The sequence below is a fragment of the Camellia sinensis genome, chromosome 11 (assembly GCF_055761805.1).
Source record: "Camellia sinensis isolate YWXY chromosome 11, ASM5576180v1, whole genome shotgun sequence".
NCBI lineage: Eukaryota > Viridiplantae > Streptophyta > Magnoliopsida > Ericales > Theaceae > Camellia > Camellia sinensis.
The window spans coordinates 169,741,081-169,756,753 of record NC_138971.1 but is presented as its reverse complement, the minus strand read 5'-3'; the positions used below and the strand labels follow the sequence as shown (position 1 = coordinate 169,756,753).

The window sequence follows — 15,673 nt, the reverse complement described above, 5'->3', positions numbered from 1 at the left end:
AAAGAATGGCAGTGCTGTCGGATGTGGAGGCCAATCAGTATACTTTGAAGGCATGTGTGGAAAGGATGGCAGTGCTCTGATACCATGTTGAAATTTATGTAATATTGATTGTTATTGATTGATATATATTGATGTGTTATATTACAAATCAGAGTGGCTCATTATATAGGAGAGGGTTTGGGTAGTAGGTGAGGGTAAATTGGTGGTAGGTGTAGTAGGTGTGGTAGTAGGTGGTGGTAGGTGTAGGTAAATTCTAACATAAGAGCAGTGAAAGGAAGAACCAAACTAGCTATAGTTCGGTCTAGTCTGCAGCTTAGCATAGCCATGCTTACCTCAGTCGTGTTGGAATTCGACTATGGTAAAACCATCTCACTTGGTTTAAGCAGTGCGGAGGAGTGTTGAAGGATAAGCATTATCTTTCAGGAGTATGACTCCTAGGAGGACTCTACATGGATGAGTAAAAGTCCTACTAGGATTGCGCCACGCAAAACCTATAAAAGCTCATAACATCACCTATGGAGAGGTAACACAACTTTGATTCTGGAATACGCAGAGCTTTGTCTATTTGTCTATTTTTGCTGACTTAGGCATCGGAGAGGTATCCGGCACACACCCGCCGGCTAGCCCACATTTGTGTTTTCAGGAAGTAAAGCGACGACGTACGGAGGAGCGCAGACTTGATCAACAGGATTATACGAGAAGATTTATTTCTTTCCCATACATCTACTATATGGAGGGATATCTTAAATATGGTCCTGTCTAATACTAGGTTACAAAGTTTCTTTGAAAAGAATGTGGAAATTATGATTAGGAATGGTTGTAGAATTTGGTTCTGGAAAGATAAATGGAGGGGTGATTCAAGCCTGATGTCACAATCTCCTAGATAATATCAGTTATGTACTGAAAAAGGATATATCATTGAATGGGCAACTCCCAAGGTATGATAGGCAAAGCGGGTAGGTATTCGAATTCAGAAGACCCTTGCATGTGTGGGAGATGGTAGAGTTGGATAAACTTCATAATCTGTTAGATAAAGGGCCAAGGTTGATTATGAACCTGGTGGATACTCCAAGATAAAAAGCAGATCAAGTTGGGTAAGGTGTGTTATATGTATAAGAGTTATGAATTGTCTTTAGGACTTGAAATAGAGTCAGTATCTTTGATTTGGCATAATTTCTCCCCTCCCAAAGCTAAGTTTATAACATGGTTAGCTTGGAAAAGAAAGATGAAAACATTGGATTTCTTGCATAAAATTGGAGTGTTAAGAGGAAATGTTGATCTATCCTGTGTTTTGTGCAAATCTAAACCGGAGTCATTAAATCATATCCTGCTTTGGTGCCTCGTAGTATGGAGAGTTCGGTCAAGTATTTTGGATTGGTGGGGATTGTGCTAGGTTTTACCTGGGACTCTGCACTATTTGATGCAATGATGGGTGGGTTAGAAATTCAAAAGGAAAGAGAGACAAATTTAGAGAACTTTACTAGTGGCTGTGATTTGGTCAGTATGGAAGTATAGGAATGAGTGTATTTTTTCTAATACTCAACCAAACACTGTGGCCCTTATTGATCTTATTAAAGTAAGGATGGCAATCTGGTTTAAAGCTGTGGATGCTGATTGCATTTACTTTGTCAATGATATTGTGCAGAATTTCCAACAGGTGAAAAGGAGTATCGGATGGCTTGAGGTGGAGTTGTGAGCAGAGGTGATGTATGGAGGATAGGTTGTTGCCACGGCTGATTGCTGCTGGTCGATTTTTTTTTTTTCTGTTGTTTATTGGTTCTGGTTGCTGCTGTTTTTGGTTTGTCTCTGTGCTCTTATTGGGGTGTGGTTTGTTTTGGTGTATGTGGTTGGTTATTCACCAACTCTTGATGGTGTACTAGCATATGATTGGGCGGAGTTATCAATACCAACCTAATTGAAATTAATTTCGTTATGATACCTTTTGTACTCATTCCTACTCTTTATTAATGTAATTTTATCTTAGTTCATCAATAAAGTTTACTCTCTTTTGCTAATAAATTTTAAAAAAAAAAATACTCTTGTCCCATTTCTATGTTGATATTCAAAGTAAGGGGTCTTTCTTTTATATAGTCTTTCACCTGTTTAATGGATGATAAAAATCAACTTGATCCAAGAGGTATCGTTAGCCTTCTAAAATATTCTTGAATTTTTTATCTTTCCACTATATTTTAGAATTCTCTAAATAATTCTAATACATAATGGAGTTTTTATATATACTTTTCTAGAATACTTTAGAACTTTTTAAATTTTTCTAAACTTCTATAATAAACTATTAAATTCTAGATTATTGTAGGATATTCTAAAAACTTCGAGATACTTTTGAAACTTTTTTAAATTCTCCTAGACACTCTTTAACATTGTAGAGTGATGTGGAAGATTTTAGAAACATTGTGTTGAATCCCAACGCAACAGACACCAGTTGATGGAGGTATAGGTTCAGCCGCTGCAGAATTTCTTTATTACAGTCGGAATGTACTTGAGCACATTAGAAAACATGTGTGGTTGTAAATTTGTCAACAATTTTATTTATGTGTTATTTTTTTTTTATCTTAATTTTGTTGGGTCTTTTGGGATACAAGTTGGACCCTTGTTATACCCATATCTTTGAGGGGTGTATATTAGGAGTGCAATCCCGCTGCATACCCCCAGTGGGGTACCCCCACTGGCTGAAAACTCAAAAAAAAAAAAAAAAAAATAGTTTTTTTTTTTGGCCAATTCCGGAGTGACACCTCACTGGGGGTCGACCCCTAGTGGGGGTAGGAAGCATTTTTGATTAGGAGTGGACAAATGTTGAATCAGGTCGTCATTACATAATAAGTGATTTAGCATCTGTTTAAGTCCAGCTTTGCTTTTGTTGAAAAAAATGATTTTTGATGACTTTAATTTAATATTAAAGTGTGGTGATTTTAATTAAATATTAAAGTGGGTCCTAACTATTTATTGTGTTGGATCCAAGTGGGCTAAAAACCATTGAGATTTGAACAAGAAATTGCCTCATGATGTTAGATTCATGAATGGAATTTTAAGGGTATTTAAATCCTTTTTCTTGGCTAAAGGGTGTGAACCCATTGGGCATCCAAACTTTTTATCTTTTTGGAAAGAGGTTATGGATCCTAGTGTCACGACCCAAACCCAGCCCTTATGGGTTTAGCACCGTAACCGGCCAGTAATCCGAGATTACCGAAGGCCTGCTTAACAGTAATACAGTAAAACAGAGTGCAGGGCCTGGCGGAAGCCAATACAGTAAGTAAATAGTGTCCATTGAGCTGTGACAGTCTGTATGCCAAAAAGATTTTTCATGCATTTATACATACACAAACAGTACAGTCTATACAGAATTTACAGTCACACAGTACAGGGACCTAATCCCTTGATAACAGTACAGTTAGCAACAGACAGTCTATACGGTAATCCAAACAGTATGGAGACAGACGGGGGAAACAAACAAAACACCCCAAAGCCATAGCATGGCAACTCGGAACCTCGCAGTGAGGCACAAAGGCTGGCTTGACAAAACTGGAGTTACCCTGATGCTCCTAGCTCCGATCTGGTGCCTGTACACCTACATATATATATATGAGCAGTGAGCTAAAGCCCAGTGAATAACATAAAGCGTAAAGGGGTTTAGAATGAATGTCCTTACAGTAATGAAAACAGTTCAATTCAATCAGTATTTCAGTTGTTCAGTACAGTAAACAGTCATATGTGGTACATCCATTAGCATAACAGTGACAGTAGGTCTTAAAAGACCGAACAGTAATGATGGCCATCAGTCAGTAAACAGTAGTGGCTCCACGAGGGAACCGACAGAGAATTCTGTCGCAGTAACAGTAACAGTAAATAGTAAGTACTAAGGATGCCACGGTACAATTCAGAAATAAAGGACATACATTCATTCAGTAAATAATACCAGTTCAGTAAACAGTTCAGTTCAGTATTCAAAAGATACCAGTTGAACATATCTTTACACAATTGTTACTCACAGAGTTCTGGGCTACAGTATGCTAGGGCGTGTCTCCCCAGTTGCCAACCCTACACAGTTCACAGGTTGAACACACACTAAGCTACACAGTTGGGAAAGATAACAACTTAATCCCTAATGCCTCGGTGTGTTCTACATCTATATCCTCAACAAGATGCCTTAAACTAGGCCTAAGAATGCCTAGAACGGGATGAGGATGCAAAGATGGACATTTAAAAGCATTTTCAGAAAAACAAAGTCCCGCTCGAGCGCACGTTTCCCCGCTCGAGCGGTCATGCAACAAAGGTACACGCTCGAGCGTAAACTTCCCCGCTCGAGCGTACTGTAAAAGTACTGGATGGGTGAAATCTCCGCTCGACGCCCGCTCGAGCTTGAGACATGACTCCGCTCGAGCGCCCAATCCTCCGCTCGAGCGGACTGTAAAACAGTGCAGAGAGATGCTGGATGCTCGGATTCCACGCTCGAGCGGCACTTCCCCCGCTCGAGCGGGAGTGCGAAATCTGGAAAACCCAGATTGCACCTCCAAGCTCCAAAACCAAGTTCAAAAGCATCAAAACTCGACCTCTTGGGCTAAATTTCCAGAAAACACATGTAAACTCATAGTTAAACATGATTCAAAACTCAATTTGAGAAATCAAAGCCCAAGGGTGTTTTATTCAAACCCAATTTCAAACCATTTTCCAAGGACAATCCTCAAACATGACATGCATGATCTTTAAATCATTTTAAAGCTTTAATTTGATGCTCTAGGGGGCCAATTGATCCAAAAACAAGTTGAAAACATGGACCATTACAAAATTATGAACATGCATGTGAGGAATTATGAACTACAACCTCAAAACTTCAATATATGTACATGCATGCAACAATCAAGCTTCAATTCAACATGTATGCACCAAAACATGGCTTAACTCTACAATTAAAGCATGAATTGTGCAAGAATGGATTCTAAGACAACAACAAGAAGATGATGTCCTACCTTAGTCTTGTGTTCAAGGTCTAGGAGCTCAAAGTAGCAATCAACACTTCAATTCCAAGCAAGATCAAGCAAATCTCTCAACAACAACTCAACTCTCTCTCACTCTCTAACTTGGGTCGGTTGAGGCAAGAAGAGGAGAAGAAAATGTTTGTTTGATCAATACGTGGAGTGTATACAAGGTTCAAGAGATAGTGGTCCACTAAGTGGCGGAACGGTAATTAACTCAAACTATGCGATTAATCGATATTTAATCTAATTTAATCATACCTAATCAATTTTCAGATAATTATACTATAAAATCACATTAATTCTAAGGATCATAGAACACTAATCGGTTTCGGATTCGGCCGCCGATAAGGCCTTCAATTAGCAGTTTAAACATATGAACATGAACAGATAACCATACTGTCAACAGATAAAATGCAATTAACTAACATGTACTCAGTCAATTCGGTTTTCAATTTCAGTCAGTCAGTTCAGTACTTATAATCAGTTCAATTATCAGTCATAATCAATTCAGTTTAACGATAATCAGTGGTTATTTGGTAAACAGTGACGAGGGTTGTTACACCTAGTTAATGGGGCTTTAATGACCAGCCATAAAGGCTGGTGGCTCTTCCTCTCTCCTCTATACATGTATAAATTAAGACCCTCCTATCAAGTCTCAATACAGAAATTTTTTTGCTTCCATTTTACAAGTCAGTTTGACAAAAAGTTCCTACTGTAAGAGAGTGCTACCACTGTTTTTGTTCGCTAAGCTAAACAGAAAGTGCTTTTGCTGTAGCTGTTTTTTGACCGTCGTATCTTGGGAGACAGACGCCGGGATTCCTCAAGTACTCGACCTGTGAGGCCGCGAAATCTGTTTTAAGGAAACTGCTACCGTGCAGACTTTGGTTTGATTTCTTTACCATTTTATTGTTTTGTGTATTTCTGTTGAAATTTAGTTGTAATTATTAGCATATGTTCTTGGTATATAATTTTGATTTCTTCATAAATCTATTTAATTAATTTCATAATTTAAACAACAGCTTTATCATCGGACCTCTACATTTGTCTAAGTCCAATTTAAAAAATAATTATAAATTTAAACCCATTTATCAGGTTATAGGTTAAAAAAATTTAAAATATTTCATAATTAAATTCAATCACAGATTATATATTTCTTAAATAAATATATTCATATCATTATAAATTGAAATATTTTGTGTATAACTTGAAATTTTTTTTAAATAAATTCAATCACACATCACTACAAATGTGAGTTTCAATAAAATTAATAAAATAGATTATAACAAAAATATATATATATTAATGTATTATAAATAAATAAATAATTAATTAATATAATAGCAGGCCCATCCAAGCTGAGTTGAAAATATAAATTTCAAGACTAATCTATTAATATTTCGAGTTGAAAATGTTAACCCAATCCAGCTCTGAGCTGAAATAATCCTTTCAAATCTTAAAAAAATAAGTTTAGTTTGAGCGAATTGTTATCCACCCTAATGTAGACCATAGGCCTCGTTTGGGAATAGACTATTTGTAACAACCCTCATACTGTTTACCGATTAATGACTGATTGATTACCGATAAACATAAACTGAATTGATTATGACTGATAATTGAACTGATTAAAAATACTGAACTGACTGACTGAAAACTGGAACTGAATTGACTGAGTATGTACGTTTGAATTGCATTCTATCTGTCGATTGTTTATTTGATCTGTTCGTATTTTAGTGTTTAAATTGCTAATTGAAGGCCTTATCGGCGGCCGAATCCGGAATTGATTGAAATTTTATGATCGTCATAATTAATGTGATTTTATAGTAAAGTTATCTGAAAAATGATTAGGTATGATTAAATTAGATTAAAACGAGTTAATTGCAAAGTTTGCCGTAATTACCAACTTGCCACTAAGTGGGCCACTAACTCACACACCTTTGAGCCTTGTATACACTCATACACTTGAATCAAAAACCATTTCCTCAGCCCTTTTCCTTACACTAGCCGACCAAGAGAGGAGATAGAAGAGAATTGAGCTCAACTTGAGAATTGCTTGCTAATTGAAGTATGGATTGCTAGATTGAACCTCAAGACTAGTAATTAAGGACCTTAGGTATGAATTTCACCTTCTCATTCTTGTGTTTGAACTAATTCTTGCAAGGTCCATGTTAAATTGTAGAGCTAAGTCATGTTTTAGTTCATACATGTTGATATAGAGCTAGCATAGCAGTAAACAGTAGGTCTTAAAGACCGAACAGTATTGATGGCCATCAATCAGTAAACAGTAGTGGTTCCACGAGGGAACCGACAGAGATCTCTGTAACAGTAACAGTCAGTAACAGTAGTTGCTAAGGATGCCACAATACAGTTCAGAATAGAGGACATACATTCATTCAATTAACAGTAACAGTTCAGAAAGCAGTACAGTTCAATTGTTCAAAAAATAATCATTTTGAACATATCTTTACACAGTTGTTACTCACAGAGTTTGGGCTACAGTATGCTAGAGCGTGTCTCCCCAGTCGCCAACCCTACACAGTTCACAAGTTGAACACACACTAAGCTACACAGCTGGGAAAGATCATAATTTAATCCCTAATGCCTCGGTGTGCTCTACATCTATATCCTCAACAAGATGCCTTAAACTAGGTCTAAGAATGCCTAAAATGGGATGAGGATGCAAAGATGTGATCAGAAAACAGTCTCGGAGTTTTCAGAAAAACAGAGTCCCGCTCGAGCGCATGTTTCCCCGCTCGAGCGGACATGCAACAAAGGTACACGCTCGAGCGTAAACTTTCTCGCTCGAGCGTACTGTAAAAGTACTAGATGGGTGAAATCTCCGCTCGACGCCCGCTCGAGCTTAAGACATGACTCCGCTCGAGCGCCCAATCCTCCGCTCGAGCAGACTGTAAAACAGTGCAGAGATACTGGATGCTCGGATTCCATGCTCGAGCAGCGATTCCCTCGCTCGAGCGGAAATGCAAAATCTGGAAATTCCAGATTGCACCTCCAAGCCAAAAACCAAGTTCAAAAGCATCAAAACCGATCCTCTTGGGCCCATTTTCTGGAAAACATTTATAAACACATAGAATAACATGTTTCAAAGCTCAATTTTAAGAAATCAAAGCCCAAGGGTGTTTAATTCAAACGCAATTTAAACCATTTTTCAAGCACAAGATGAACATGCAAACATGCATGAATTCGAACCATTTTGAAGCTCCAATTTGATGCTCTAAGGAGTCAATTGATCCAAGAACAAGTTGAAAACATGGACCATTACAAAATTATGGACATGCATGTACCATTTTGCCATGAACTCAACTCCAAATTCAACCAAGAACACATGCAAGCATGAATTATGCTCTATATCAACATGTATGAACTAAAACATGACTTAGCTCTACAATTTAACATGGACCTGTTTTGTTTGTAAAGAAGAAAGATGGCTCATTGAGATTGTGTATAGATTACCGTGAACTGAACAAGGTAACTGTGGAAAATAAATACCCATTACCGCGCATTGATGACTTATTTGATCAGTTACAGGGTGCTCAAGTGTTTTCTAAGATCGATCTCAGATCGGGATATCATCAACTGAAGGTTAAACCGGAAGACATTGATAAAACTGCTTTTAGAACAAGGTATGGCCATTATGAATTTTTAGTTATGCCATTCGGAGTCACGAATGCCCCTGCTGCATTTATGGACCTTATGAACAGAATTTTTAAACCATACCTTGACAATTTTATTGTTGTATTTATTGATGACATATTGATTTACTCCAAGAATATAGAAGAACATGAACATCATCTGAGACTTGCCCTACAAACCTTAAGAGAACAGAAACTGTATGCTAAACTGTCTAAATGTGAATTTTGGCTTGACCATGTTATGTTTTTGGGGCATGTTGTTAGTAAAGATGGGATTTCTGTTGATCCGCAGAAAATTGAAACTGTAGTGAACTGGCCTAGACCAACAAACGTGACTGAAATCCGAAGCTTTTTGGGATTGGCTGGATATTACAGAAGATTTGTCAAAGATTTCTCTAAGATTGCTTTACCGTTGACTCAACTGACTCAGAAGGGGATATCATGTGACTGGACTGATCAAAGAGAATCTGCTTTTCAGGAGTTGAAAACTCGATTAGTGACTGCACCTGTTCTGACCTTACCGTCAGGTACGGATGGTTATACTGTCTTTAGTGATGCTTCTCATAAGGGTTTGGGGTGTGTTTTAATGCAGAATGGGAGAGTCATTGCTTATGCTTCCCGGCAGTTAAGACCACATGAAAAGAACTACCCGACCCATGACCTGGAACTTGCTGCAGTAGTATTTGCACTGAAAATCTGGCGTCACTACCTGTACAGGGTGACATGTGAAGTTTACACCGACCACAAGAGTTTGAAATATTTCTTCACACAGAAAGAACTGAACATGAGACAGCGGAGATGGCTAGAACTGATTAAAGACTATAACCTGCAGATTTTGTACCATCCGGGAAAAGCCAATACCGTTGCCGATGCATTGAGTCGGAAATCAATTGGAAACGTAGCATGTTTGCTCACCGGGCAGAAAGAGTTGCTTTGTGACCTTGAAAAATCTGAAATCGAAATTGTTTTGCGAGAACAAGGTGGAACCTTAGCTGCTATTTCTGCTCAACCAGCACTGATTGAAGAAATTAAAGAGAAACAGTAACAGGATGACTTCTTGAAGAAGATCATCGAAGAAAGAGAATCTAAACCGAGACCGGGATTCAAATTTGAGAACAATGTACTGAAATTTCATGAAAGACTATGTGTACCAAATGATACTGAACTGAAAAGGAGAGTTCTGCAAGAGGGCCATTCTGAACTGTATTGTGGCATCCTTAGCAACTACTGTTACTGACTGTTACTGTTACAGAGATCTCTGTCGGTTCCCTCGTGGAACCACTACTGTTTACTGATTGATGGCCATCAATACTGTTCGGTCTTTAAGACCTACTGTTTACTGCTATGCTAATGGATGTACCACATATGATTGAATAACTGTTCTGACTGAAATACTGATTTAATGGACTGTTTTCATTACTGTAAGGACATTTCATTCATAACCCCTTTACGCATTATGTTATTCACTAGGCTTTAGCTCACTGTTTATATATATATGTAGGTGCTCAGCCACCAGATCTGAGCTAGGAGCGTGGGTTAGACTCCAGTTTTGTCAAGCCAGCCTTTGTGCCTCACTGCGAGGTTCCGAGTTGCCATGCTATGGCTTTGGGGTGTCTTGTTTTTCCCCCTTCTGTACCGTCTACTATTCTGTATAGACTGAATGTCTACTGTACTGTTATCAAGAAATTAGGTCTCCGTACTGTGTGACTGTAAATTTTGTATTGACTGTACTGTTTGTATATGTGGTTTGTATATGTGAATGCATGAAAAATCTTTTTGGCATACAGACTGACACAGCTCAATGGACATTATTCATTTACTGTATTGGCTTCCGCCAGGCCCTGTACTCTGTTTTACTATTCTACTGTTCTGCAGGCCTTCGTAATCTCGGATTACTGGCCGGTTACAGTGCTAGACCCATAGGGCCGGGTTTGGGTCGTGACACTATTTTAGTAATTTTTTAATTTTTTATGAAAAGATGTGCAGAAAAGTAGAAAGAGTAATATAGCAACTTATAGTGACTTTTTGACTTTTTAATTAAAACAGAAAGTTGCCAAACGAGACCATAGTATTCCCGCATCTATTTATTTTAAAGGGCAAATTACAAACACCCCTCGAGGTTTGGTGAAAATACAAATTCTCCCCTGAGTTTTGAGAAATTACATCCCGCCCTTTGAAGTTTATATTTTTATAACAAATTGTCCCCTAAGGTTTTTATTTTCATACAGATTCCCTCTTAATTTCTCTTAATTTGTTATGAAAATTTGATCCTCAAGAAATAATTTATAATTTCTCAAATCTTAGAAAAGAATTTATATTTTTATCAAATCTCGAGGGTATTTATAATTTGCCCTATTTTAAATCAGGGGGAAAAACTCAATGTCAGTGTGTTCAACATCAATATGCGGAGAGATGGGAGGAAAACACATAAATACAAAATGTAATACAAAACTGATACATCCTTAAAGTGGTTTGACGTTGGTTAATATAATAAATTTTTTTGCTGATCAAAAAAAAAAAATATAATAAATTTTTTTAGTTTATGACTTTTTTAGTCTTATTTGATTTTTGTTTTGAGATTTTTTTAACTTTTTTGAAAAAAAAATAAAATGATTATAGATAAAAAATAATATTTTATTTTATTAACTTGTATAGCTTATTTTGTTTTTTTATATTTTTTTTAGTCTTACAATATTAGCCAAACGAGCACTAACTCTATACAACGTAGTCATAGATTTATAATCTGTGTTCATGGATAGATTTGGATAAACAAAAAAAAATTCTTTTTCAAAAGGTTATCCAAATCCACTATTTGTTTCTAACTTTAAGAAAGTCATGAGTTTAATTTCTCTTAGAATAGTTGAATTAAGAAAGTGCAAACACTTAGGTGCTTTGGCTAAGGTAAGAAAATTTTCTCTCATAGATATTAATCTAGCAACTAACAACTAACATTTGTCGATAAAAAAAAAAAAAAAAAAATTACAACAACAACAACATTTACCCAAGCACTAAGCTGAGAAGCAGCTATAGATTATGTTTTCTCCAATGCCAGTACTAGTGGAGGAGATGAAGCACTCATTCTGAAGCTGAAAAATGGGCTTATTCTGGGTGGTGATTGTTTCCTCCCTCGCGATCCTCCTTCTAGAATCTGACACCACCTCCGACCTCCTCTTCTTCGCTCCGGCAGCTGCATTTTTCTCAACTCTCCGTCTGGTAACATACTCTTCTGGAATAAACACATCCATAATATCTATATTTGTGTATATATATAAGGTGAAACTTGATGAAAGAGACTGTTGATAATTCGGGGTTTTGGTAGATAGATCCATTTCGTGAGGTGGGTAATGGGTGGAATTTATATATGGGGGGGAAGTTGGGACATCTATGGGCGTTTGTACCTTGTTTTTTGTTTTTTTTTATTGAAACTAGCAACGCCATAGTAGTTACAAGGTGCACCACTAACTGGGTGCAAATTGTTTTTTTGTTTTTTCAAAGTTGGGTGACTTTGGGTGTGCATTTTGTGACTGGTTTTGCATTGCACACCAACCGTGTGTTTCTGTGTTTGTTTGAAAGAGACAGAAGGCTGCATTAGTTCAGAACTAATGTTGAACCCAGAGCATGTTGTTTTTCTCAATGCTGTCTCCTCTTCAGCTTTTTGGTTTTGGAATTTTAGGGAGCGATTGAAATGATATATATTTTTTTAATTTTTTATTAAAAAAAAATATAAAAAAAATAATAAATTGATATGACTTAAAAAAATAAAAAGTTAAAAAAAGAAGTATACTTTGGTCCCGTTTGTTTGGGGTTATAGGAAGGGGATTGAGACTATTAATACCTTGGGTATTACTAATACTTTGTTTATTTTAAGAGATGGCCTTAGGACTACTAATACCTTGGTATTATCAATATCCTTGGAAGGGGGATTCATAGTGAGGAGGTAGAGATGGCATTAGAAAAATAGTGTGAAGGTTAAAAAGTTTTTTTTTTATATATTGGGAATTTTTTAAAAAATATTAATGTTTAATTTTTTTATTTTTTTATTTGTTTTATTATTTTATATAAAAATAATTTAACAATTTATTACTATTAATCCCCTAACTATCAATCCCTCCATTCTATCTCTAAAAACAAACGGGGCCTTTGTATATTATGTTAAATAGTATCTTATATCTCGTTTAAGGATTAAATATTTTAGTTAAAAAGTCAAAAGATTATTATAAATTATCACATCACTCACTCTCTCTATTTTTATGTATATCTTTTCACAAAATATTAAAAAATTAATAAAATAGTCTTGTTGACATAAATTAGTTTCTTATACTTCTAAAATCTAAAAATAAAACAAAATAAAAAATCTAATAACAAAGAAACTGATTGGACACATTCTTGATTGACTCATGTATAAGTAGAAAAATTGAATCTATAATTTATTCATAATCAAGAATTCTATATCAAAAATCTTGTTACTCTGTTGTGTTTTATTTACAATCATTAAGAAAATCCCGAGATATTGAAATCTCAAGTCATGTTTCAATTCAGTGACCTTTGAGTGAAATGAGGCAATGGGCGAAATAGTTTTCAAAACAAAGAACACTTGGCGCTTAGAGCAGCTTCAATAGGGATGTTAAAATTTAGTAATTAATGAACATAGCAGAAAATAGACTCAATTTTCTATGTCAGTGTTTGTTAATTTAGGTGTTGTTTAATAAAATTAAAAATTAAATATTGAAAATTGGATATTGGATTTTGAATTTTTTGAGTTGAAAAATTATTTAATAAAAATTTTAAGTGTTGAATTAAAAATAAGTTATTTGATATGTATAAAATCAAATTTATTATTTATTATTTTTAAATTATATATTTTAATTTTTATATTATCATAGTGGTGGTGATAGTGGTGGCAATGGCATAATGGTGGTGATAGCAATGGTAGTGGTAATAAATGATGGTGGTGTTTATAGCAATTATGACAATCATAATAAAGATGATTGTAGTAGTGGCGGCGGCGATGGCATGGTGGTGGTAATAGTAGCTGTAGTGATGGCAATGGTGGTGGTGGTGGTGGTAATAGCAGTGACGGCGGTGGTAGTAGAAGTGATGGTAGTGATGGTAATAGTACTAGTGGTGGCATAATAGTGGCGGTGGCGGTGGCGGTAGCGGTAGCGGTAGCGGTAGTGATAATGGTAGTGGTAGTGGTAATAGTGGCAGTGGCATGATGGTGGTGAATTTATAATAGTATATATTGATACTTACGTCTAGTATTTATAAATTCAGTTAAAATTAAACAAATTTTATATGATTTAAATTTTAATTTATATTTTAAAAAATATTTTAATTTTTAAATAAAAATAATTATAATTAATAAACGAATTTAATTGATTATCACTTAACCAATTGAATTTTAAATAACGAATTATATTATCCAATACCTCCTAATTAGCCTATGAATACTCCAATGGACAAGTTAGGATATATGTTAAGGTGTGCATTCGATTAGTGTGCCCCCCACTTGTAAGTAAAAATTTGGAGTATAAAATGAATAAATTCTTTAACTAAGTTTCTACCTATCTTATGATTTGATGTAATTTAATGTTCAAGTACGACAATTTTTTTGGGTGAATAAGTAGAACAAATTACTCTGAAGGCTTTAATATTAAAATCTCAGTCATATTGCATTAATTTCGGAAAAGGCGCATTTGTCAAGGTGGACAACACATTTATTACAGAGCCCATTGTATTTGGACCAAAAAAAAGAAAAATAAAATAAGGCCCAAAGCATTAGATTGTCTAGTTCACCCTCGTGAGCCCTTTTAATGGTTTGATCAGTTTGTCTTTCAAATCTTTGTAGATTATCCATTTTCAAAGAAATTGATATTTAGTATGACTTTAAAAAATTTTAAAAATAGGTTATATCTAATCTTATTTTTTACTCTTTTTTTCCTCACTTTCAGATACAAATCAGTATTAATGTGGATCCCATTGTTGTATTTAGAAGTGAGAAAATGAGATAAGAAATAAGATTATGTATAATATTGTTAAAAATTTATTTCTTGAAAATAAATTTGATAAAATCATGTGAGTGCAATTATTAAAAAGAAAATGTTTAGTAGCTCAAAAATTTGTGACTCAAATGGCTCAAATCAGTCAAAACGACATCGTTTTGAGTGATTTGAGTCATTTGAACCATAAAATTTTGAACTACTTAACATTGTTGAAAATTAACTGATCAAATAATCAAAATGAGGTCCAATAATGAGTTCACAAGACTGAACTAAAAGATTCAATTTTTTATGAAAACTAGACACGATATTTGAGAAGATGGTTATAATCAACTTTTTAGTTAAAAGCTCATAATAGGCTGATTATATCAGTTTCTTATGAGAGAGGGAAGTGGATTATAATATAAGAAGTTGATTATAACCCACTTCCCAAAAGACCCATCAAATAAGATGATCACCGAGCATGTTTGTAACGCCCCGACCCTTTACACGTCATCGATATTGTCCGCTTTGGGTCATGCCCGCACGGATTTGTTCTTCCCAGTGGGTCACCCATCCTAGAGCTACTCCAGCCTAAGCACGCTTAACTAGAGTATTCTAATAGGGATTTCACCACTTGGGAAAAGGTCTCGATGCTATATAAGGGTCCAGGTTTTTACTTTTATAGCCCAGAAACTCCACTCCATTCCCGATGTAGGACACCGGGGCCTTACAATGTTATTTTTAAACCATGTTGAGACTGTTATATATTTCAATGTTGATAATTAATCATTGTTAGTTTTAAACTATTGTCAAAAAATTTATAAGGTTTTTTCTCAACTTATTTCAATTATTTATGTACAAATTCTTTTAATAAAATAAAATATAAACAATTCAAATAAATTATACAAAACAATCCTTTTGTCTATCCAAAGTAAATTGTTAACCACCGAAATTAAACCCTATGTTAGGGTCAAAAAGACGAGGTACAAACTAATGAGAGAAATCATTATCAAAATGTCAAAAAGTCCATTTTAAAAAAGCACGCCAACCGACC

The 15,673-nt window shown here is 35.4% G+C and overlaps 1 long non-coding RNA gene across 1 annotated transcript; it reads right to left on the bottom strand.

Annotated features, from left to right (window-relative positions):
* Nucleotides 1-3,302: 3,302 nt before the first annotated feature.
* Nucleotides 3,303-11,965, bottom strand: LOC145803004 (uncharacterized). Its single transcript, XR_014344943.1, has 2 exons — nucleotides 11,640-11,965; nucleotides 3,303-3,583 (listed from the first exon to the last, which is right to left on the bottom strand). It is a non-coding gene; the product is annotated as an uncharacterized LOC145803004 (long non-coding RNA).
* Nucleotides 11,966-15,673: the final 3,708 nt, after the last annotated feature.